General features: G+C 53.9%; 1 protein-coding gene across 1 annotated transcript in view; it reads right to left on the reverse strand.

Moving 5' to 3' along the window:
- Positions 1-23,940, reverse strand: part of P2RY8 (P2Y receptor family member 8) — a 44,309-nt gene extending 20,369 nt beyond the window's left edge. Inside the window, exon 1 of the mRNA XM_072955907.1 lies at positions 23,820-23,940. The gene's annotated coding sequence lies outside the window, so the exon portion shown is untranslated. The remainder of the gene's footprint in view (positions 1-23,819) is intronic.
- Positions 23,941-24,550: the final 610 nt, after the last annotated feature.

Raw genomic sequence — 24,550 nt, forward strand, 5'->3', positions numbered from 1 at the left:
CCTTAAAACTCCCCAACATTTACAAGTGGCCTCGTGGAAACAGTCTGGTGGTTCCTCCCTTGGTTAAATGTGGTTACTGTGTGAAGCAGCAGTGACCCTCCTAGGGGGTACGCACGAGAGAAATAGAAATGTACAACCACGTGGAAACGTGGACACATATGTCCATAGCCATATTATGGACAAGAGCCTGATGCTGGAGACAGCACAGCCTCCACTGACAGAGGGGTAAACGGAACGGGGTCCGGGCACACAGGGGAATATTACTCAGCCAGGAAAAGGAGTGAAGCTCTGACACGGGCTGCAGCGTGGATGGACCTTGAACACAGGAACAGACCCAGAAGGACACACAGGGTGTGACTCCATTTATAGGAAACGCGAAGAACAGGCAAATCCACAGAGACAGGAAGCACATTTTTGGTTGCCAGGGGCTGGGAGGAGGGGAGGGGGTGTGACAGCTCATGGGGACGGGGTCTCCTTTCAGGGGATGAAACTGTCCTGAAGCAGAGGTGATGGGTTCACCACATTGTGAGTGTGCCCAGTGCCCCTGAATTTTTTTACTCTAAGACGGTGCATTGCATGTTGTGTGAATTTCACCTCAATTTTAAGACACAGCTCTTGAATCACCGGAAAAAGCATCAGTACGTCTGTGCCATGCTTCCCCGTAGCTCAGTTGGCTCTTTGCCCCGTGAACTCCTGGCTCCCTGCTCACCACACTTTCTGAGACTTTTCTTCGTGTGTCCCAGCGTCCTCCCCGTCACTCCTGGGGTCACTGCGGGGTGTCTGGAGCTGGCCACCCACATCCTCTGGTCTGTGGCCCCACGGCTGATTTGATGCTGGCAGGACCGAGCAGGAGGGAAGGGCGGCCGACGGTCCTCGCCAGCTGCAGAAAGCTTTTCTGGGAAGATCTCAGAAGTCAGCGTCGCCGGGGCCGAGGTTCCCAGGGGCACCCATTGTCCTCACTTCCTCCTCCTCAAGGTCACGGGCAGCTTCCCTCCTGGCTCTGTGCCCCGGGGATGACGTAGAAGAGGCTCGTGCCTTGAATCCTCAGACGGCACCTCCTGTCCCTCGGCGCACATACTGTGAACTGCCTGCCAACATCTCCTCCCAGACCCCTCCTGGGAAGACGACCCCATCACTGTCCTCGGTTTACCAGTGGGGACACCGAGGCACAGAGGCATTCAGGAGCTTGCGTGGGTTGCAGGTGGCTCTGTCCTGACCTCAGAGCCGGATGCCAGGGCATCCTTGGTAAAGGAAGAGGGAGTGAATGGATGGCACACAGGACGTTGTCCTGGACGTGGAGTGAGTGACAGATGAGGAATGGACTATGGAGTGATGAATGAGGGACTCAGGGTTGTTCCCATAAATGCAGAGTGAATGGACGGAGGACTGCATGGAGGGGTGACCAGAAGGGAGGGGCCGGGTACACTGTGACCCGGCCCCGTGCCTGTCACTTTGGGCAACTTAACCAGCTCCTTTCTGCTGTCCCCCTGCTGCAGTGGACGTGCTGTCCAGAAACTCCTCTTGTTCCCCTGCTGCAGTGGACCTGGTGTCCAGTATCCCTCCTTCCCCTGGGATCTGTCCCTCTCTGAGCCTCTGGTCCACGGACTGTCAATCACACAAGAGTGCAAAATGACCCAAGCCTGACTCCACTCTGTCCTTAGGTATCAGCCCAGGGGTGGTCATCTGACCCAGCTCCCAGGGCCAGTCAGAACCCTCAAGGTAGGGTGGAAGACTGAGGGCAGTCTCCTTTCCCTCTGAGTTCTGCTCTGCAAAGATGGGGGTCAGGGCTGAAGGGACCCCCTTTCCCTCCTCCAGACACACTAAAACTTGCAAGGGAGGCAAGAGGATGGCAGAGCTGAAATCTGGGACAAGACAGGAAACAAGAACGAACTACCATTTAAGCTCCTGGATCCAGCCACGCCTGAAGCTGCCTCTGGAATGCCTAACGGTCTAATTTGACGATTTCCACACTGACCTCAGCTAGCATGAGTCAAGTTTCTATTGTTCGCCACGAAAAGAGTTATGACTCACCCGCCAGGAACCAGCGTGCCCCAAGTCGGGGGACAGAATCCCACGTGGGGCATCCACAGAGCTCACACCTCTTGCCTTGGTCAACACTTGAGCATTCCACAGTAGCCACGGCTGTGCAGCCCCCGGCCCCCGCCTCGGCCCCTCTCTGGATTTCGACCTTGGGCAAGTTCCTTAACTCAGAGCCTCAGTTCCCATATCGACAGAAATAACAATAATACCATCCCAGGATGTACAGGAAAGAGGGTTTTCTATGGAAACCTTGGCCATCGCCAGAGCCCCGGCTCTAGTCTCACGATTCGTTTGCAACCCCTGTCCTCTCTCTGCAAATCCCACAGATACTTTTAGGACGTTGGAGTGCCCGGGGTTAAAATCACAGAGACCAGAGGTGAGCTGAGCTGAACTGAGCCTTTTCCCCACAATCCAGTGGCATCATTAAAACAGAGACCCGAGTCCGCCTGCCACCCAGGGCATCTCTGCCTGTCCCACTCTGGGTCCCGTGACTTACAGTGGCTGTCGGGACGGTGGAGGTCTTGTGTGAGCAGGCGCCGTGCAGCTGGGCGGTGGGGACCCTCACGCTGGCGCAGAGGAAGGAGGGTGCCCCTTCGAAGAGAGGTCGGCACAGGAGACCCCACTCTCCTGCGGACCCCACTGTCCGTCCCTCCCCCCAGCCAGGCCTGCAGCACACACAGTCCCCAACTCTCCCGGGACCCAGCAGGCTGCTTGTAACGGTAACCTGTCATCTGAAGATTTAATTAAATGCACAAAGGTTATGAAACTCTGAGCCCGAGGGCAGAGCCACAATGGATGGAAAAGGTTCCTCTTTTTCACAGTGGGTCCCCTGGGAGGGTGGAGTAGGTCACCAGAGGGGACTTCACATATTTTTAAAAAACACTTCTGTAAAAGAAATGAATCTCACCGAAATATATTCAAGGATCACTTCCTGAGGGCTGTTAGTTTATAATGACAAACTGTAGTAAATTTAAGTATGGCTTCCTTAGAATATAGTTAATATTAGTTCATTTCTCAAAACCTGTTAATATTGGGGTGGGGAGGGTATAGCTCAGGGGTAGAGTGTGTGCTTGGCGTGCACAGGGTCCTGGGTTCGATCCCCACTGCCTCCATTAAGGGGGAAATTTTTTTTTAAACAGAAAACTCTGTTCACATTAATTATTTAAAAGCGTACTCATTAGAGTGTGTTAAGAGGGCTCCTTGTTCTCAAGTAAACAGCTGGGCTGTGCTATGTTCTCTGAGGTTTCCCCCTGTTAGGGACTAAATTTTGTCCCCCCAAGATTCGTACATTGGTATCACAGCCCCCAGGACTTCAGAATGGGGCTGTGTTTGGAGACGGGTCTTTAAGGAGGTGATGGAGGTAAAACGGGGTCACTAGGGTGGGTCCTGATCCCAGAGGACTTGGGTCCTTGTAAGAAGAGGAGATGAGGACCCAGACACACACAGAGGGACGGCCACGTGAGGACACAGGGAGGAGACGGCCATCCACACACCAAGGAAAGACCAGCCCTGCTCACGCCTGGTCTTAGATTCCAGCCTCCAGGACTGGGAGGGAATAAATGTGTGACGTTTAAGCTGCGTGTCCGTGGCAGCCCTAACATACCTCTGTTTAGGGAGCCTTTGCCTTGGAGAGCCCCCTCTCTCTCTCTCCCCACATTTGGGTTCTGTTCTCTCTTGGAGCACCCAACAGCCTGGCCCCCTGCTTTGAGCTTCCTATAAAGCCCCCACTCCTGGGCCCAGCCCCTCCTGAGGGCGCCATGAGCATCCTCCCATCTGCCTGGAACATGTTTCCACCCTGGATAAACCTGTAACTAAAAGGACAAAGGGCCCTGGCCCCATGCTGGGTGAGCAGCTCATGTGGGTTACCCGGGGCTTGCTCAGAGGTTGAGAATTTTGACACTGATTCAGCCTAGAGGGATACTTGGGACATTTCCACATCTTGGCTATTGTGACTCAGGCCACTGTGAACACGGGGGTGCAGGTCTCCTTCTGAGGTTCTGATTTCAATTATTTTGGGGGTATATAGCCAGATCTGGGGTGGCTGGATCATACGGTGGCTCTATTTTTAATTATTTGAGAAATACATGTCCACAAAAAGTGGTCCATCTATGTGTAATATTATTACGACATAGGCATATAATGTGTCCACAGAACGCAGTCCATCCATGCAGTGGAATATTATTCAGCCACGAAAAGGGAGTAAATTTCAACATAGGCTACAGCCCAGATCAACTTTGAGGGCGTGCTTCTCTGTGACATAAGAAAGCCACAAAAACACAAATAGTGTGTGATTCTGCTTATCCGAGGTCCCTGGAGCTGTCAGACTCATGGAGACAGAAGGTAGGATGGTGGGTGTCAGGGGCTGGGGGAGGCAGTAGGGAGTGAGTTTCACGGGGACAGACTCTCCGTTGGAGGAAGATGCACAGCATTGCGGCTAAGGATCAAAATACCGCATCATGCACTTAAAGACCCGTTAGGAAACTGTGTTCTTACCACAAAAACAAGATAGAGACAAAATATGAAAAAGTTTCAGAAGTAAAATAAAATAAGATCCGAGGAATGTATGTATGTTCATGTATACCTGAAAAATTGTGCTCTACATTGGAATTTGACACATTGTAAAATGACTATAACTCAATAAAAAATGTTAAAAAAAACCCAAGATAACAGAAAACAAAATAAAATCAAAACAAAACAAAATGAAATGAAATAAAGCTATTTAGACTTTGTGGGGGAAAAGGCGGGCGGACTTCCGCAATAATTTCGGTGAATATCTCGGTCAGCTGTGCACAGCTTGGTAACGACCCTGCCCACAGAGACGTGGGTCCTTTCTGGTCAGGGGCTGCCCTAGAGCTGGCAGCTGGTCCGGGCTTGTCCGGGTGTCCCCAGTCCTTCTACGTGCGATGGGAAGGCGGGAGGGGGTGACTACCGTGGGTGCTGTTTGAAGTTCAGGACTTTCCAGCTCAAACCAGGCTCGGAGGGAGCCACCGGTACTATTATGTCACCCGCAGAAGGCGGCTGTGGGGTTGGGGGCCCCCCTCACAAGCTCAGCTCCTCCCCGTGTGCCCGGCGGGGACGCCTCATCTGTGTGTGTGTCTGCGCCCCTGGCCTCGCCGGGCACCCCCCGCCGGGGCGCCGCACCCGGGCACATCAGGGCTGTCTGGGGACCAGCATGGCTGTCAGTGGCCGCCCCCAGCTGGCCAGGTTTGCAGGGACCCAGGGCCTTCCCAGTGTTGACCCGGGAGCGTCTCCAGCAGCCGGCGGGCTGGAGCCGGTCACCCTTGTGGGTCACAGCCCCTCGGGGAGATGACGGGACACGCGAGCCACAAGCCCCTGGGGAGGGAAGTGCGCTGTCTGCGGCCCCGGCCGTGTGCCCGGCAGTGGCATCTCGGCCCTGGGCTGCTGAGCTGGGACTTTCTCACCATGGCCTTTCCCCGTGACCACGGGGCAGCGTGACAGGGTGTGCTCTTGTCAGATGCCGTGTCTGGGCTGGGAGGGGATTCTGTGACCGGACCACAGGCACGAAACAGCAGGGCTGGGGGGGGCGGGGGGGACACTCAGAGCTCTGTGTGTGTACGAGTTTCTCTTTAGCTTTCACTTTTGTGTTTGGAAATAAAGCCATTTCCAGGCGTGTGATAGGTGGAGCAATGTCCCCACATGTGCGCCGCAAAGAAAATGAATTTATCTGTCCTTCTGCTCAGCCGTCCCCTCTCCCTCCCTCCCTGGTAACTTGGAGCTGGTGCTGCCGGAGGGGACGGGCCCCCCAGGGGCCTGCTTCCTCTTTCCCCTCCCTCTCAGGGGGCCCTGTTTCCCTGCACGTGCCGCCTGCCACACCTACCCACCCCCTTCGGCCCCAACGTGGGGTCCCCGTAGTGGGACAGCCCTCTCCCCAGCTGGCCCCATGAGGGTAAGGCCATAATCAGTGGCCTGCACGAAGCAAAGGGGCATTCGTGGCCTCCGACAGTGTGGCGGGCTGAGTAGCAACCCCCACCTCCGGCAATGTGTTCATATCCCCACCCCCAGAATCTGGGAAGGGACCTTATTTGGAGGTAGGACCTTTGCAGATGCAGTTAGTGAAGGACCCGAGAGGAGGTCCTCCTGGAGGAGGTGGCCCTGCATCCAAGGACAGTGACCTCAGAAGAGACAGAACAGGAGAGACGCAGACACAGAGGAGACGCCACGTGGAGACGGAGGCAGAGACGGGCGGGAGGCGGCCACCAGCCCAGGGACAGAAGCCTGGAGCCTCCAGAAGCTGGAAGAGGCAGGAGGGACCCTCCCCTGGAGCCTCGGGAGGGAGGGCGGCCCTGGGACACCTTGACCTCAGACGTCTGGTCTCCAGGACGGATGAATTTGTAGTGTTTAAGTTCCCCGTTTGTAGTACTTTGTTATGGCCGCCCCAGGGAACTAACTTTCTCTGCACGCTGAAAGAACTTCCACGTTGGCAGCCAATATTTTTAAAGTTCTCAAGGATGCAAACAATTTCCCACACGCCGTGAACACCACCATTTAGAAAGACAAGGGCGAGCCGGCCGTCCTGAAGGGGCCCTGCTGACGGCAGCCATGTCGGTTACACGCGCTCCACCAACCACCCAAACAGTCCTCGGAGAAACTCTTTGTTAGAGGAGGGAGAACTCCACATTATTCATTTCTTTTTTCCCCTGATTCTTTTTTCTTTTAATTCGCACTATTCCTTTCTCTTTCTGAAACTGCCTTTCATTTTTACCATTTTTACAGATTCCAATCCTAGTGTCGAGACCGACGTTGGAAGGTCTTTGGTTTGTCACCGCATCCAAGGCGTGACAACAAAAAATAGGTGTGTGTGCGCGCTGAGGTGTCCAGACGGGTTTCACTTCCTGCGTCATCGGGCTCTTAGGTGCGAAAACATCTCTTCTGAGTGGTTATTGGGACACATGTTGATCAAAGCGACATTGCACACCTGGATGCACAATAATGAAACGTTACAGTAAAAAGAAAAATGTACTGGGCATTAGTTCCTGAATCAGGTGACTTCCGGTCAAGATTTTCCACAGATTTCACAAAAAGAGACATCCGTACAGCTAAAGGGATATAACGTCCTGCAGCCAGTGTGTTATTGGAGCTCTTCGTAGGCGTTGAATCAATTGCGCATTTCCCACGGTTGATGGAGAACGAGGACTCCGGAGCGAGCAGGCTCTGGTTTGTTCAAATAAGCCGTTGCAAACTCGCAGAGTGACGTGTAGCAGATTTGAAGGAGAGGTGCAAAGGTTTCTTCTCCGTGAATCTTGAAAATTGCAGGGAAATGAGCCCGCCACGTTGAAAACAATCGCTGTGTCCAGCTGGTGTCTCTCGCTTCTTTACCGTGTCGTGGGTGGAGGAGGGCAGTTCCCCGGCACGGTGGTCCCCAGCCCCGCAACCGTCAACACGGGTGCCTCCCGGAGTGGGGAGAAGGGACCCTCTGGGTTGCGTATTAAGAAGGTGGGAGTCTCCTTTGTTTGGGGCCCCTGGGGAGACGTGCTGTAGCAGGACCTATTCTGGGGGACGGCTTGCTTTTTTGCTGTTCACCCAGAATTCTGCAACTTTCTTGAACTTGCATTTGAACCGTAGAGAATCTGAACACGATCTGGGAAAACAGAACTCTACCTTTGTTGTCTTGAGTTGGATGGGGTGATGGATGAAACACCTTCAAACAGAGGTCTCTGTTTGGTACTCTGATCCTCGTGAACTGTAGAGAATTTGAGCACTGATTATTCTAAACCCAAGATGGTCTTTGGTGCCCTGAAGACTCCACTGCCCCAAACCCTCATGCAGCACTGGGTAGAGGATAAGCCACGACTTGAGGGGAGCTTGGCCAGGTGCAAACGCGATTCCTAAATGCAGCTGCTTTGCTGTGTGTGGGATCATAAACGCATGTGTTAATGTTGGATTCAGTGAGGGAGGATGACCTTTGGGCATTTTTCGGAAGTGGGGCCGGGGGTCGGGAGATGGAGTGGTTCTGTTTGGAGCCTTAGGACCAACCCCTGCGTGTAGACTGACGCCCGACCTGGCTGGACGGTACCCGGCAGGGGAAGGAATCTTGGTGGGAAAGTGTCTGCTTTCGACCAACCCGCTCAAATGCCAGAAGAGGGTGGGAGTGAAAATTCGCTCTTAGGGCTAGCACGGTGACTTTGGAGGACTAACTCTTCTGCTAACTAAGACCCTTAATGACTCGGAGGCATTATTATACTGAACACAACGAAGACGCTGGAATAAATAAAATTAATCTTTGAACCTCAAGTACGTTTCAAAAGTTGTTTTTCCTTTCTTTCTGGTTTTAATGGGTGTAGACGGGAGGCAGTTACTTCCAAAGTTCACTGGTGTCCAGCCTAATTCCATCAAGGTCGGAGAACATGTGCTGAGTGTGTTCAGTCCTTTGACGTGCGCGAGGCTTGTGGCAGACCCAGGAGACGTTCTGTTTGGCGACTGTGTAGATTATCATTATTATGTCTGTGGGGTCCAGAGCCTGGGACAAGGAAGCCTTGGGTGGCGTGAGGTCTGATGCCGCCCACATTCTCTTCCGCACGGTCTCCGACGCATCGGGTATGTTGCTTCAATGGTTGATGGCCCAGAGAGAACTCTACAGAGGGGCCCATGTCCATTTGTTCCAGAGAAGTCTCCAGCCAGAAGACGCCATGGATGCAACGAGTTCCTCCTGGAAACCACCCCCAGATCACATTTAATTACAGAGGACAGCATGCGTGCTTCTGGACGGAAGGCATCCTCCACCAGGCAAGGCTGTCTGTCTCTCATCTGGGGGGCTGGTCATCACTTCTGAGCAATAACACTTTAGAAAAAGAAGCAGAGGGGAAAACCACGTTGACTGGAGTCTCAGTGTGGGGAAGGACCTCACCCCAGCTGTATGAGGGTCTGGTGACTCCTGCAACAAAGTAGACTGAGTGGCTGAAAAAAGAGACATTTATTGTCTCCCGGTCCTGGAGGCTGGAATCTGAGATCCAGGTGTCGGCAGGGCTGGTGTCTCCTGAGCCCTCTCTCCTGGGTGTGTGGACGGCCGGCTCCTCCCTATGTCCTCACGCAGGCGTCCCTCTGTGTGTGCCTGTCTCCTCATCTCCTCTTCTTACAAGGACTCCAGTCCTATGGGGTCAGGGACCCATCCTACTTCAGAATGACCTCATCTTCAGTAATTACCTCTGCAAAGACCCAATTTCCAAATAAGGCCATACTCTGAGGTCTTGGGGATCAGGACGTCTACAACTAAATTTTGTACGGATGCGATTCAGCGCACAACACCGCCCCACGTCTGAGCAGGTGATCCTTTGGCTCACACGTCTGCACAATGCTGCACTAGGTGTATGGTTACTCTGTCCGTTTCCCACTTAATGAATCACATGGAACTTCCCCATGAGCCGTCACCATTTATCTGTGTTCTAGGCTGTGAACCACTGGACACCAGGCTTCTGCGGACAGAAAAATCGCAGGCTGCCCCTCCCACAATGACCCAGCAGGGCCTCGCGGTGGAGAAGGACTGGGTTTCCTCCAGGGGGCTGGGTGTTGTGAAATTGATAAGATCGCATGAAGCAGATGTTTATCTATCCATGAAGGGAGTGATAAGGGTTCTGTTTACCCTGGAGGTGTTGATAACTAAGCATCTTAACCACTTGCTGGATTTTTCTAGCTTCACCAAGGCAGGGATCAAAAAAGTGAGCCTCTCTCTGTCCTGATCCATCTGACGCATCTCTGAGGACATAACTAAAGATGTCTTCTCCATTTAGGTTCTAAGCACAGAATTCAGACTATTGTTAGTTAGATTTGGGGAAAGAGGGAAGAGGACAGCTTTGCAAATGTAAGCGTTGTAATTTTTTCATGTCTTCCACTGTGTAACTACTTCTTGAGCAATGCATTCTTTTACCGTCTCCCGTTTCTAAGCTTTATAACAGGAATCTATGTTGATTGATATCAAACAAAACATATTTATTGCCTTCTTACACCACGCTCCCACATATCTGCACAATAGCATTATCTTGTACTCTTTGGACTCACAATGTTATATGTCAATTGTGTCTCAATTTAACTTGGGGGCATAAAGAAAGGAAAAGATACGTGCACACAAAGATGTGTGCCAGACCAGAAAACACGGCAAAATGTGCTCCCTCCTAAGAGGGAGGATGAGCTGGGAGGTTTATCACCCAGAAAGGAGAAAGAAGGGGCTGGTCCCAGAAACCAGGGTGGACATCAGGTCTGGGGGCCTGATGGAGGACACAGCAGAGACTCAGGGGGTTGGTTGGACTCCAGGAGCCAGGTAGGGCTATGAGAGTCAGGGTCAGCCCTGAATATGGCCCCAAGGACCAGGCGTCATCCAGGTGGATTTCTACCAAACCAGAATGGTGAATTTTATCTGTCAAAATGACTGGGCCCTGGTACCCGGATATGTGGGCAAATACCAGTCTAGACATTGCTGTGAAGGTATTTTTTTAAAACATGGGATTAACAATTAAATTGATGAACTTTGAGTAAAGCAAATGACCCGCCATCATGTGGGTGGGCCACGTCTAATCAGTTGAAGGCCTTTAGAGAAAAGAGACTGAGGTCCCCAGAGGAAGAGGGAATTCTGCCTCCAAACAGACTTCAGACTCAAGAGACAGTGTCACCTCGTCCCTGGGTCTCCATACTACTGGTCTACCCTGTGGAATTGGACTTGCCAGCTCTTCTAATGACATGAACAAATTCCTTAAATCTCTCTATCTGTCTCTCTGTCTCTCATCTCTCTCTTTCTGTCTACTTACCTAATATATAGATAAATATAACTATGCACATCTATCATCTATCTATCATCTCTCTGGTCTGTCTATCTAACTATCCATCTATTTATCCATCTATCTATTTATCTATCAATCTATCTACCTATTTATCATCTATAGATAAACCCGTCCACCTATCCATCCATCTTTTGGTTCGTGTATTAGCATTCTCCAGAGAAACAGAGCGAATACAGTATAGACAATAAAGAACTGGATCCCAGGATCTGCTGTCTATAATCTAGAGGCCTTGGAGAGTGGACGATATAAGTCTCATTCTAGGAAGACCGATGTCCAGCCTAAGGGTGGTCAGGCAGGGAGAGAGCTCATTCGTCTTTCCCCAGCCTTTTGTTATGTTCAAAAGGGTAGAAGATGGGGGGGGGGGGTCCATCCACACTGGGGAGGGCCATCTGTTTCACCCAGTCCATGCATTCAAGTGCTAGTCTCATCCAGAAACACCCTGCCAGATACACTCAGAGTAACACTTGACAAATATCTGGGCATCTCCTGGCCCATCAAGCGGACACATAAAATTAACCAGCACAGTTTATTTCTTTGGAGAACCAATACACAAACGTTCAGAGACCCAAGAACTAAGCAACACCCCGATTTCTCCCAGCGTGGAGGGCAAGCACATTTCTCTCTCTGACTTCTGAGACCCCTGCATTCCAAAGGCCCCTCCCATCTCATGTTTGAACCACCACGTTGTCCTCCCACCAGGCCCCCCTTGAACTTCAACCACAAGACTCTCAATCAATGGCAGAACCAGGTTGCATGGCGTGATTTGGGACAGCAGGAGGGATAGGATATATGCGGTGATAGTAAGATGTAATGTTTCTGGAAGCATTAGAGACTTGGGGGCCCCAGGAGGGGGACAAAGCCAGAAAGGGAGACAGATCTGTCCTGGGCAAGATTTGAATCAGAAGCCACATGTCCAGGGACCCCTGTTCCACTGTCACGAGGGTACTGGAGACCCCTTCTCAGGCACAACTTACCACCTGCCTCTGAGCAGGGCCAGGAGGGTCTAGAAAGTGGAGAGAGGCGGGCAGTTATCCGAGATGGGGGTGTTGTCATGTGCTGCAGGTCATTCCACGATCGTGGAGGAGGAGATGTCTTGGCATTTGCCGTCTACAGTCTAGAGACCCATTGCTCAGGCCAACGTTGAGACACCACCAAGCGTGGTACCAGAAAATCGTCACTGAGCTCATACGTTTCCTAATTTACGGTGTGTCCTGTGACGGAGGCACACAGCTGACTTAAGTTTCGAGCCCACAGAGCGGCGATCCACACACGCTATGAATTCCTAGGCCGGGGCTCAGAGCTGCTGAGGACATTCCTTCAAGAGCCAGGAGTTCCGTCCCAAGGGTCCACACCTCCCGTTTGTGCTGTTTGATGCCCACAGAACCTCATTTATCAGATACCAACCTTGTGATGAGAAAGTGATGAGCTTTTTTTGTTTGACAGAAGAGGAAATTGAGGTTAGGTCATTAGGTGACAGGGTGGTCATGGTCAGACACACAGCTGGGGAGGAGTAAAGACCTCATAGAAGTAGCAAAGCCCCGTCTGGCCCCGCCACACACACACACACACACACACAACCCTCCTCATGGCGGGGCCGCACCATGCACGGCACACGGCACACGTCACAACCCTAGAGGTGGCCCACGGTCCTCATCTCCCACCTCCACAGTCTCACACAGGACCCGCGCGTGCCCCGGACTCACTCTCATGACAGAGCCCCAGGGCAGACACCCTGTGGGTTTTGGAGAAGATCCAAGGGCTGGCCTTGGTCAGAGCACATTGGATTCGATGCAACTAATGCCAATTTTCTGGTCCTATTAGAAGCCCCAGTGTCCCTGAAAACTGTGGGTGGCCAGCCCACGAGATGCGGCTGGCCTTGCCCTTTCACCAGGCTGAGTGCCAGTCAAGGGTTTTCAGCTGCGGGTGACTGTGCCCCCCGCGGGACACGTGGCAATGTTTGGAGTTCTTTCCAGTTGTCACAACTGGGAAGGGGTGGTGGAGACCAGAGACACAGCTCCACATCTCGCAGTGCACAGGATGTCCCCCATCAGAGAGTCCTCCAGCCCCAGTGTCAGTCGTTCTGAGACAGACTGTCTAGTATGAGACTCCATACTATCTGTCAGTCTATTATCTATCTAATGTCTATCTACCTACCTATCTATCTATCCATCATCTATCCATCTTTCCTTTCATCCATTTATCTGAGTATCCATCCATATCTATCTAGCTATCTATCCATCCTATCCATCCACCCATCCTTCCTTCAATCCACCCACCCATCCTTCCTTCCATCCATCCACCCACCCACACATCCATCCACCCATCCACCCACCCACCCATCCATCCCTCCATCCATCCATTCATCCATCTATTCATTCATCTATTCATCCCAGTCTATCTAGCTGGCAACCGATTTATCAGTTATCTGGGCCATAATCCACTTGATTTGACACTACAGACTCTGAACTTCTGTGACAACACTACTGGGGGATCCCTGAAACTTTAGGAAGCCCCAGTGTCCCTCAATATCATGGACGTTCTGTCTAGGAGAGGGAGTCAATGCTCCCGTTTAATCAGGTGGACATCCACGAGCAATGGTGAGATAGATTCTCCTGCATAGGGTCACCTGACTGTGGCCAAGAAGCAGGGCAGGGGTGGCTGGTGGTCCAGTCTTTGTCACAGCCCCTGGATGGTGTGGGATCCTCACAACAGGTCTGCCATCACTGCTATTAGGGCCGAGTGGAGGACGAGGGCTGCCTTGTGTCCATTCCCCTGAGCCATCACCCTCGCAGACCATTTCTGTGATGATGGACATGGAGCATCAGCGCGGGGCTCCCCCCACGGCCCCACGGCCCCGAGGGTTCCCAGCAAGAAGCACAATGTGCTGGGTCTGGGATCAAAGTGTGGGGAGGACGGCAGGACCTGGAGCAACGATGGGGAGACCCGGAGACCACGGCACGTGGGGGAAGCGGGGGGGAGATACAGTGACCCTCCCAGGGCCACCCGAGAATTTCAGGGCCAGTCTGCCCCTCCTGCGTCCCTCTCGGCCCCTCACCCAGGGGCCCATCTCAGCCCATAAGTGAGTAAAAACAACGGAGGGTTCCTAGAAGGTGGGCACAGGGCTTGTAGGTCTCCTGTCCAGGGTGCAGTCTAGAATATGCATGCCCTGGGGCTGCTGTAGCAGGTGACCCTAAACCAGCTCCCTCCCGAGGCTCCAGGGGAGGGTCCCTCCTGCCTCTTCCAGCTTCTGGGGGCTCCGGGCATCCGTCCCTGGGCTGGTGGCCGCCTCCCTCCCGTCTCTGCCTCCGTCTCCACGTGGCGTCTCCTCTGTGTCTGTGTCTCTGCTCTTCTGTCTCTTCTGAGGACACTGTCCTTGAATGCAGAGCCACCTCCTCCAGGAGGACCTCCTCTCATCCTTCACTTCATCCCATCTCCAAAGTCCCTTTGTCCAAATAAGGTCCTGTTCCTGGGTCCTGGGGATTAGGACGTGGGCCGATGTTCGGGGAAGCCATCATGGACCCACTGCACCAGGGTGACGAGTAATTCCCATTCTCCCAGGGCTGGCTGTATTTTAGCCCCCAAAGCTCTGCCCCACCCCCTCCCAGGAGCTTCCTGCTTCCTGGGCAGATCGAGATGGCTGGTCACCCCACACCCAACTCCTGGATTTAAGGGGAGGAGGTGGAGATGGTGGGCTGGTGCCAGGTGAGCGGTGAGGAGGTGAGGGTGGCAGTGTTGTGCCGGGGCTGGGCTCTGCTTGGTGGGGCTGGACGCTCAGGGTGGCAGAGACCTTCAGGGACAAGCTGTAAGCATGCCACACAGATGTCACCCTAAACATGCAGGAGCCTCCAGCCCCCGCCCCACCCCACGGCCCTAACGGAAGCCCTGGCACATGGCCTGGGGCTGCTAGGCCGCACCCTCCCCCACCCGCCTCCGAGTCTGAGCGCCAAGGCCAAGGTGCTAAGGAAGGTTTTTTTGTGCTCTGAGTAAAATGAAAGCCACTGAAAGTGGAAAAAGAGGATTTGGGGCTGGGCTTGGGAACAGACCAAATCCTGTGAGTCGAGGTCTCTCTGGACACGCGGGGCCTGCTTTCAAGTTCCCGAGGAAATGTGTGCTCAGCCATCACTGGGATCCAGACGACATCCCCTCCAGTGGTGAGTATTGAGGCCAAAGTCTTAAGCATGTGTCCCCAGTAATCTCTCTGGTTCCCCGACATTTTGTCGGGTCCCCTAGCAATCTCTGGTTCCCTGGATAATTTCTCTGGCTCTTGTATAATTTTTCTGGCTCCCCAGTGGTCTCTCTCTGGTTCCCCAATAATCTATCTGGTCCCTCAAATGTCTGTAGTCCCCAAAATCTCTGGTCCCCTGTTAATGTCTAGTTCCCCAGTAATTTCTCTGGCTCCCCAAATCTCTGGTCCCCGATAATCTCTGTGGTCTCCAATATTCTCTCAGATTCCCCAATATTTTCTCTGGTACCCGAGTAATCTCCAGTTCCCTGATACTTTCTCTGGTCCCCAATATTTTCTCTAATCCCTCAGGAACCTCTTAGATCCCCAATATTCTCTGATGCCTCACTATTCTGCTTCCCCAATAATCTATGGTTCCCCGATAATTTCTCTGATCCCCAATATTTTCTCTGGCACCCCAGTAACCTCTCGGGTCCCCAGTATTCTCTCTAGTACCCAATATTCTTTCTGCTCATCATCATTCTCTCTGCTTCTCAATCATCTTTCTGGCCCCCAGTCCTCTCTCTGGCCCCTGTAGTGTCTGCGGTCCCCAGATATCCTGTCTGGTCCGCCATCATTTCTCTCATCTGGTCCATCTGACTCAACAGCAATTTCGACAAAGCCTGACATTTTCACAGAGCAGCCAGCACGGTACCCAGTTGCAAGGCATCTCGTGAGCCAGGAGCCAAAGCGACAGCCGGAAGGGAGGTCTCTCTGCCTTGTGCTGCACAGAGCCAGCTGCCCCGGCCCCACGTGCAAAAAAACCTGCCCCCCCTCTCCCCCCCGATTTACATGATTGTTTAGAAAAGGCAACAGCGGCCGTGTTTGTTTGCCAGGGCGCCGTGCTCCGTGAAGGAAGCCAGCCAGCCGTGGCTGCGGACAGGCACCTTGGGGTGGGGCTCTCCGTCTCTGGTTTCCTGTGATGGTGACTCAGAACCTGCAGGAGCAGGTGAGGCTCGAATGCTCCTGCGGAGAGTTTGTAGCCGGGGATGAGGAAGTAAGAGTTGGGGGGTAGGGACTGTAGTGGATGCTTATCTGACTCCTCTCTCTATCTCTCTCTCTCTCTCTCTTTTGTAAATGGAATGATTCAGTGGCACTGGGTCCGTTCACCATGTTGTGCACACACTGCCTCTGTGCAGAGTTAGGATGTGTCCATCGCCCCCACGTGCACGGGCATTTTAGCTTACGTACAGCCAGCAGATAGAAGCCGCATGCATGCGGTAATAATAATAGCCACACTAATGGCAGGCAGTGTAGACTACTGTCTGGCTGGGAGACTTTGTCTCTCAGTGCATCGGGCTCCCCGTGTGTAAAGGGATGTCAACTGTGTTCTCAGAGGGACGCTATGAGGGTTCTGTTAGTCCAAGCTAAGCACGTACAGCAACGGCCCTACAAGGAATCCCACGGGACTTGGGATCAGCCCCTTAAGGAGAATGACATGTGTCGGGAACTTACTTGCCAGCAGCGTTGAACAGGTGTATGTTATTCAACCCTTACTTGGCATGACAATTTCCAGGTCCATCCATGTTGCTGCAAATGGCATGATTTCATTCTTTTTCATGGCTGAGTAGTATTCCATTATATATATAGACCACATCTTCTTTATCCAGTCATCTGTTGATGGACGTTTAGGTTGTTTCCATGCCTTGGCGATTGTAAATAGTGCTGCTATGAACATTGGGGTGCAGGTGTCTTTTCAAATTAGAGTTTCAAATATATGCCCAGGAATGGGATGGCTGGAGCATATGGTAACTCTATTTTTAGTTTTTAAAGGAATCTCCATACTGTTCTCCATAATGGTTGCACAATAAACTATTTAAACCTGACACAACTCTGTGAGTTTCAATACATTTACTTTTGAATGTTTCAATCTTCTCTGAGTCATTTAATAGTCTGGCATAAAGGTATCATTTTTGAAAGCATTACATTTTTCTTTCTTCCTCACTCTCCAGTAGGCGTCTGTGTGACACTGTCCTCTATTTGAAATCTTACTGTTTGGGTCACCATGAAATTTTTGCATTCATTTGGTTTGATGAAAATATTGCATTAAAATAGTACGTATTGATTGCCCCATCCTGGACTTCCTTATGAACGGGATAGTCACACACTCTGTGACCTTCGGCAGCTGCCTTTTCTCACTGACCACCCTATTTTCAAGGTTCCTCCGCATTGTAGAGTCTATCTGTACTTCTTTCCTTTCTATGCTGAAGAATATTGCAGTTGGTGTGGCCACGGGCTGGGGACGGGAATGGGTAGTGACGGCTCAAGGGTACAGGGTGTCCTTTGGCGTGATGGAAATGTTCTGGAATTAGAGGTGGTGCCTGCACGATACCATGAATGTTCTAGATTGGATTGTATTTATAACAGTGAATTATAGGTTATGTGGATTTCTCCTCCATGCATGAAAAAAATGTAAAGACAACAGTCGTTATTTTGATGACTGATCCTTTACCCTAATCCTAGCTCAGTTTCCTCCCTGACCCCACGGTGATGAGACAGAGCTGGGTCTTGCACAGTTGCTGTGAGGGTCCCATGACGTCCCTGAAGACCTGGAGCAGTAAGGTCCCTGTGCACACCCAGACAGGTTGCATACGTCCAACATCTTCCCCCATTCCTTCTGCAGAGCAAGGACACAGCAGGGCCCCATGCAGGTGCACAAGAAGGCAGTGGGGGCCTGGGCCGGGGACAGCTCCACCTACTGGAAGCCCTGTAGTGGGGATTCATGACTTAGTGAGGGATTTGGGTTTGGGCGCATCTGAGTGGGGCCCCCAGGTCTCCACCCATCCAATACACCCTCTCTCTTCCTCTGAGTAGGATGAAGACCACAGGGCTTTGTGGAGAATTTGCTTGACATGGATTGAACCCTTGTACCTGTGAAGGTGAGCTTGTTTGGAAATAGGGTCTTTGAAGATGTAGTTGAGATACAAGCTAAGACGAAGCCATCAGGGTAGGCCCTAACCCAACGTGACTTGTGTCCTTGCAAGAAGAGAAGGTGGACATAGACACAAAAACACACGGACAGAACAAAGCGGGGTGAAGACAGAGATGAGAGGGAGGTGGCCACCGGCCCAGACACACCTGCAGGCCCCAGAGCTTGGAGGAGGCAGGAAGGACCCTCCCCTGGAGCCTCCGAAGGGAGTGCAGCCCTGGGATACTTTGACCTTGGAGCTCCAGCCTCCAGAATGTGAGAGGATAAAACTCCATTGTTCTAAGCCATCCAGTTTGTGGTAATTTGTTACGGTTTCCTCAAGAAACTAATTCAGAGGAATTCACTGGGACCCAGCCTCCTCTCTTGTTTTATCTGTCCATTCATACATCCTCCATCTGCCTATCCATCCATCTACCCATCCATCCATCCATCACCCATCCATCCATCCATCCATCACCCATCCATCCATGCATTTATCCATCTGTCCATCCACTCATCCATCCATCTATCCATCCATCCATCCATCCATCCATCACCCATCCATCCATCACCCATCCATCCATCACCCATCCATCCATCCATCCATCACCCATCCATCTACTCATCCATCCATCCACCCATCCATCCATGCATTTATCCATCTATCCATCCACTCATCCATCCATCTATCCATCCACTCATCCATCCATCTACCCATCCATCCATCCATCCATCCACCACCCATCCATCCATCCATCCATCCACCACCCATCCATCCATCCATCCATCACCCATCCATCTACTCTTCCATCCATCCACCCATCCATCCATGCATTTATCCATCTATCCATCCACTCATCCATCCAACTATCCATCCATCCATCCATCCATCTACCCATCCATCCATCCATCCATCCGTCATCCATCTGTCTACTCATCCGTCCATCAGTCCATCCATCCATCTATCCATCCATGCATCATCCATCCATCTACTCATCCATCCATCCATCTACTCATCCATCTATCCACCCATCCATCCATGCATTTATCCATCCATCCATCCACCACCCATCCATCCATCCATCCATCACCCATCCATCTACTCATCCATCCATCCACCCATCCATCCATGCATTTATCCATCTATCCATCCACTCATCCATCCATCTATCCATCCATCCATCCATCCATCTACCCATCCATCCATCCGTCATCCATCTGTCTACTCATCCGTCCATCAGTCCATCCATCCATCTATCCATCCATGCATCATCCATCCATCTACTCATCCATCCATCCATGCATTTAGCCATCCATCCATCATCCATCCATCTACTCATCCATCCATCTATCCATCCATCTATCTATCCATCCTTCCATCCATCCATCCATCTACCCATCCATGCATTTATCCATCTGTCCACTCATTTATCCATCCATCACCTAACAAATGATTACAGAGCCCATGGTGATTTCTTGTGGTCTCTCATGCACAAGGTCACAGCTCATGCAAGCATGCCCCCATTTGTTCCTGTGGCTGAGACTGAGGGGTTATTTTGGATCCTACCCCATATGCCTGCCTGCTGGACTGACCCTGTCCTCAATGCAAGAATGGGTTTGCCCCGTTCCACCCCCGGCACACGTGCGTATGACAGAAACCCCTGGAGACCCATGCCTCCAACCACAGGGTACTCGGAGGAGCCCACACATCCTGGCAGATGGGCCACGTCCGTGGCAGCGAGCTACCAGGCAGCCCTACACGGAGCTGCGTCTCCTAATTGTCCCACTTCCTCTATTCCCTTTATAGCACAAGTTATTACAAAAGTGTCTTTCTGTTGTTCCTGTTTTGTAGCCAAAGTGCCACTTGTCAGAACCAACGTTTGGTTCTTGGGCAGATAATCCCATGCTGCAGGGGTGACACACACTCTCGCCAGGCCCTCTGTGTGGACGGTGGGGAATCAACCCTGGCCCATTTCCCCTGCCAAAAGGAAACCTTCTTTATTTTATACACATATCTCTGTGCCCTATTACAGGGCCTTCTTAATTTTAAGTGTTCTGTTATAGGAACAGGAGCACACAGCTAAGACGGAGAAATGGGAGGAAGTGGCCCGGAATGTTCTGACTCAGCCAGGTTCTCCCCCTGAGACCTGGGGGATGTGACCTGGTCCTGCATCTCCTCCCAGCCTGGCTGCACTGTCCCTCCAGCCTTCCCACCTCTTCCCTGGTGGTCCTGCACTGGGGGCAGTTCTGCCACACAGAGGACACTTGGTGGTGTCTGGGGACAGTTTTGGTGTGTCACAATTTGTGCAGGAGCAACTGACATCTGGTGGGTAGAGACCAGGGATGCTGTTCAACACCCTGCAGTGCGCAGGACAGCACAAGAGTTATCCCACCTAAAATGCCAGGAGTCTGCATTGAGAAGCCCTGCCTGACATGAGCGGTCTGTCTGTCTGTCTGTCTATCTATCTACCTACCTACCTCTTCATCCATCTTATCTATCTATCCATCCATCCTATCTATCCATCTATCACACATTTCCCTATTATGAATGCATGTGTGTATCTACATTTATGTGCCTCTATCATTTATTATCTATGTACCTATCTACCAATCACCTACTTATCTATCTATCCAACTGTCAGCTGTCAATCCATCTACCATCTATCAATTATCTATTATCTAATCTATTTGTCTGTCATCTACTTACCTATTCATTGGTCATGTCAATGATCTATATCATCAATTAATCAATGAATCAGTCATCTGTCATCTAATTTATCTATTTACCTGTCATTTATCTGTCAATCAGTGCTTTGTGACCAGGGGCGACTTTGCCCCTCTCACTCCAGGACATAGGACAATGTCTGGGGACATTTCTGGTTGTCCCAACTTGGGGAGGAGAGAACTGCTGGCATCTGGTGGGTGGAGACCAGGGAGGCTGGTCCACACCCCACAGTGCATGACAGGACCACCCAGTCCGAATGTCACTCATGTCCCATCCAAGAGGCCACACCCTGGCCCTGTGTATCTGACACTTGATTCTGCCCCCAGACACCCCTTGATTCTCTTTTCCTGCATCCCCTCTCTCCATTGGGGTCTCCTGCTCATGCCGTTCCCCAGAAACAATGCCCCGGACCCTAAGACTACTCAAAGCCTGGGGTCCCCACTCTCGACTCCCACCCACTCAGAAGCCTCCTTGAAGGTCCAGCCAGGACCATCTTCCACAAACACAGCCTGGCCCACCCCCTGCCCTGCCTCGTCCATGCCACCCTTACCCCCAGCCACTTCGGCCTCTGTCTCGTGTCCAGCCCCCATCGTGTCAGTGAACCACAGATTCTACCTCTGTGCTGTTTTCTGCTCAGAGCACCAGCGACCCGGTTCACACCTCGGTCCTGGCCCCACAGCCCCACCCAGATCTCTTTCCAAAGCATAGACCAGCCATGCCAGATGCTTGCATGACTTTGCCCATGAAAGTCATCCTCTTTCTGGGACTGTCCTACCCGTGTGCCCGAACCTTCCCTCCACTTGGCACACACAGCCCATCCTCACCCCTGCTCTCACCCACGACATCTGTCCTGCCACAGCTCTGCTCTCTTGGACATCCCAGATGCCCCTGGTGAATGCCACCTCTTCCAGGAAGCCCTCCTGGATTCCTTCCCGCCCTGAACCCTCCGAGCCTGTGTCTCACTGTTTGATCTTTCTATTCCCTGAAAGTGCTCCACATTGCACAGGGCACAAGGTGACTTGTCCACTGCCCCCATCAGTGGGACAGCAGGCCAGCGGCCAGATGTCAGGTTAGTCAAGAGGGCCCTGAAGTCCAAAAGTCTGGGTCCAGTTTCCTGCTAGGCCTCTCACGGGCTCTGTGTGCTTAGCCAAGTCCGAGCCTCAGTTTCCGCACTGGACATGTGGGGCTGAGGACGGTGAGGTTAGGATGGAAGGAGATGGTGTGCAGGCAGGGTGTGCATGGCTGTACACAGTCGGTGCAGAAAAAGTGTTGTATCACAGTGCTCGGGCACCCAACCTGCTTGCTCTGACACATCGTCCTCCTTTCGCAGAGGGGACTGGGATGAGGATGACAGGCACTGCGGACTGCCTGCTCCTGAGTCCTGGCCATTTCCACCCCAGCAGGACAACCTGTGCAACAATGTAACCGCAGTTCCCCACTCAGACACCGGCACAGATGCGGCCCCCGAGGCCCTAGCTCAGATGCAGTTCCCCCAGGTCCCAGCATGGACACGCCCCCCCAGGTCCCAGCAGAGACATGGCCCCCCAAGACCCCAGGACAGACTCGGACCCCCAGTGTCACAGCACATAAGCAGCCCCTCAGGCCGAATTCCCTGCATGGCTCAGAAGCATACCCAGTCACCGACTGCCCTTCCGGCTACTGCTTTCCCTAAATGAAGGCAGACCTCACGTCCATCCATCCCTCTGTGTGGCAGGAGGGTGTGGATGCAGGCGCCCAGCTCTCACTGGGGATTCCCAGTGCCCAGCGCTGTCCCCTGGGACCTTCCCGGGGAGCCCACCCCTCAGCCCCGTCTGTGCTTGTCCACGGGATCATGGCTCCCCACGGTGTGACCTTGGCCCTGGGGAGGGTCAGAGGCCGGCATGGGTCATCTCCGGGGGTGGGGGGGGGGGCTGGACAACTGCCCTCTCTCGGGGAGCAGGTGAGTGTGGGGTTCCTGTATCCTGCCCACCCACCGAGCTGCCTACTGGCCAGAAGTGGGGATGTGGCGGGGAGGGCCCCACACGTGCCGCCGGCGGTCACGCCCACGGAGGAAGCGCAGATGGAGGGGCTGGGCCGGGTGAGGAGCCGCACCCGGGGGCTGGAGGGCTCAGCTGCCCGGCCAAGGGGCGTCTGCAGATGAGTGATTACCCACCATCACCGGCCACTCTGTCACTCACACATCCCTTCCCGTCCTGGTCCCCAAGATGACAACACAGACCCCAGGGAGGGTTGGGGGAGGGGCCCCCGTGCGTCTGTAGAGGGTCCTTCCGTCCCTCTGAGCAGGGATATTTCCTGACTCTTCTCACCTCCTGGGTCCTCCCCCTGGAGGGGTGGGTGTCGCCAGGATTCGGGGGACAACGTCCAGGGGACGCACGCCCCCTCCCTCCACGTAGGCAACACCGCAACAAATGAAAACACCATTTCTCTAGCTTCGAAACGCCTTCAAAGGGCAAGGCGCGCTGCGTCCGCCCCCAGGTGCCCCGTTCCCGTCCATCGACTCCACCAGCTTCTCCCGCCGGGGAGGGGGGGCTCCGGCCCTCCGCGCTCCCGCCTGACTTCAGCCCGCGCGCTGAACGGACACGACAACGTGACAGAGGGCAGGAAAAAACCCCTCCTGGGTCTGGAAACAGAAGCACGCGCTCGCCATTCCCCTCGGCCCAGCGTGACCCCGGCGCCCCAGACGGCCTGGTCCGCGCGGCCGGGGGATGCCGAAGCGGCCGCGGCCCGCGCGTGGGGCGCCCCGTCGGCGGGACCCGTCTGCGACGCTTTACCCGACGCGCCGGGAAGCTGGCTTTGCACGTGGGCCGGCGCAGGTGGGCTGGTCTCAGTGGGCGAAACGGGGGTGGGCCCGGCGGCCGGGACACTTCCGGGCCGGGGCCCCCGTGGCCTGGCGGCGCTCAGGGCGCACCTGTGCGCAGGTGAGCTTTCCTGAATGAGCTTGCGCCGCAGAGCGCGTTCCGAGCATCCGCCTCCCCGCTCCGTGGGCGCGCGGGTCCCTGCGGGGCGTTTCCCGGCCCGCCTGCGCCCCGGGGGGAGACGGGCGCAGCCTCCCCCCAGCCGCTCAGCGCGGCCGACCCTCCCCGGCCCTCCCGGGCTCCTGGCGAGGCGCGCGGCGGGGAACGGGCGTGCACGCACCTGGGGCGGCGGCGGCGGCGGCGGCGGCGGCGCAGAGCCCGCAGGGGTCCAGGCGCGCCGGCTGCGCCTCACAGCCGGCCGTCGGCAAGCGGAGCCCTGCTGCGTCCAGGCGAGCGGGGGCGGCCGTCGGGGTCGGCAAAGGGCTCCGGGCCCGGCGTCCGCGCTGCGTGTCCGGCCCGGCGCGCGGGGGCCATGGCGCGGCGGCTGCGCCCTCGCCGGATGCACAGCCTCCCAGGTCCACCTCCCGGGCCGCCCCGGCGGCGGCGGCGGCGGCGGCGGCGGCGGAGTCAGGCTGGTGGGGAGGAAACCCGTTTTGAAATTTCCTGTGCAACAGTCGGTTGGTCTGTTTTCTCCGGTCCTCGTCCTGGGCCAAGCCCGCCACCGCCGCCTCCTATCAGCGCCCGTCCCGCCCCGCGTGGGCGGGGTGCCGGCCCCCGGAGCCGGGGCCTCGGGGCTGCGGGCTCGTCCTGGTCCCACGGCGGCTGCAGGGAGACCCTGCCTTTGCCAGAAGGGTTTGCTGCCGACAGAGGAGCTTCAGGTGTGGCACGGAGGAGGGGCCCCGGTGCTGAAGGTACCGCGGGCGGTGAACTGAAGTTGTGTTTCCAGGCGAGCAAATACCTGGGGGTTTTTATTTTAAAAAAAAAAAGTTTCAGAAGTAGGCTAACCGAAAGAACTTCCTCTTGCCTGCCAAAGCTGTGTGCCTGGCCAACTCTTTCGGTCTCGTCACCAGA

Source organism: Vicugna pacos, chromosome X (assembly GCF_048564905.1).
Source record: "Vicugna pacos chromosome X, VicPac4, whole genome shotgun sequence".
Lineage (NCBI taxonomy): Eukaryota > Metazoa > Chordata > Mammalia > Artiodactyla > Camelidae > Vicugna > Vicugna pacos.